Genomic DNA, 1,628 nt, shown 5'->3' with positions numbered 1-1,628 from the left:
CACACACACACACACACACACACACACACACACACACACACACACCTGCAGGATTAGGTATCTGTCCATGTTTACAGTCCGTCCTGACAGCTGTGTGTTTCTGCAGCAGCGACACACTCGTGTGTTCGATACGCCGGCCGCTGAATTCCTGTCAGATAATGAGAAGTCAGAAAGCATAGCCGGGCAGCCTCAGTCAGATCTGTTGCCCTAAAGCCAACAAAAAGAGCTTTATCAGTTTCACAGCTCTGCTCGTAGCAACAGGAACACACTGCACACCCACAGGTACAAGCCCACTCATGCTGGATCCTGCAGCCTTGAACAGGCACTGACAAACAGGTTGGCACTGACAAAAGGGTTCCCAGAAAAATGTCTTTTGTTTCCAGTAATTAGCCAGACTCTTGTAGATGCATAGAAAGACACGGAGCTAGAAACTAAAATGCTGTACTCATTTGTAGCTGTGCAAATTAGGACAGCATTTAGGATAAAACAGTACAGTCATCGTGCTTTAGCAGGCTTTACTGGAACTAGTTTTTCTCACCTTTAAATCCTTAAAAGCCAGCATCATCCTGCTGAAAACCTCAGCTTTTACAACCCATGGATTTATACTTTGGTAGAGGAAAAACTGCAACAAGTGGCTGCAGGCTTCAGTTAGTGTGTCCACGCTCACAGAGGTGATGGTAACTCCTGTGCTGCTGCAGGAACACTCGGCCACAGAATTCACATCCTCTTCTTGTTCGGGTTCACCTGGTGTTTCTCAGTAATACAACAGCCATTAATGGCCGACTCACCTGCCAACAGGAAAAGTAGCCCACTCAGATGGCTGACGAGTGTACAGTAGCAGAGGTCACTGTGAACGAACTCTTATTTCTTTATGATGACTCAGATGTGAGCTGTGGGCTCTGTGGTCACAACAACAAGAAGACTGAAGCTGTGCGTTAGGCTCTGCCATGAAGTTGATAAAAAACTGCATGCATGACGACAAAAACAACAGATCTTCACTTTATTTAAACTCTTCTTCACATGAGGTCTTCAGGTTGGACCTGATGCCAACCAAACACAGCAGTTTGAGCTATTTATGCTTCTGATGATGTAGGCTTTCTGTGGTTTTTACCATCAGTATTGTAGCCTGATAAAGAAGCAAGTAGGTTTATCAACAACTAACCAGAGGAATAACTGTAGGAATAGAGAAATAATTCAGTGAAAATACCATGTGAGTGCTAAATGACTTCTGCAGTTTCCTGATGACTTTAAATTGTCTTGTTGAAGCTAAAACAGGCAAAGCAGAGGGTAGAAGTAGTACAAAATAACTGATAAAAAGCTAAACTAAAATAGGCAACACCAGTTCTAAAAGTAGCAAAATGGTAGCTAAAAGTTGCACAACAGATGTTAAGGCTAAAATTAGCCAAACACTGGTCAAAATAAGCAAGCTAAACAGATAGCAATGCCTTCCTCTGCCCCCATTCATTTAAATGGCAGCAGCAGTTATTATCCACTTCAGAAAGGATCTTAATACTTTGTGTCTTTATATCTTTTTTTTAAATGGTTTATACACTCACCGGCCACTTTATTAGGTACACCACGCTAGTAACGGGTTGGACCCCCTTTTGCCTTCAGAACTGCCTCAATTC

The 1,628-nt window shown here is 43.0% G+C and overlaps 1 protein-coding gene across 1 annotated transcript in view; it reads left to right on the top strand.

The window, feature by feature from the left end:
• mrtfab (myocardin related transcription factor Ab) overlaps nt 1–1,628 on the top strand; it is a gene marked incomplete in the record, with an annotated part of 88,099 nt that overhangs the window by 24,811 nt on the left and 61,660 nt on the right.

This window comes from Austrofundulus limnaeus, unplaced genomic scaffold (assembly GCF_001266775.1).
Source record: "Austrofundulus limnaeus strain Quisiro unplaced genomic scaffold, Austrofundulus_limnaeus-1.0 Scaffold656, whole genome shotgun sequence".
NCBI lineage: Eukaryota > Metazoa > Chordata > Actinopteri > Cyprinodontiformes > Rivulidae > Austrofundulus > Austrofundulus limnaeus.
The sequence above is the reverse complement of the archived record's forward strand: the minus strand, read 5'-3'. Positions and strand labels throughout refer to the sequence as shown.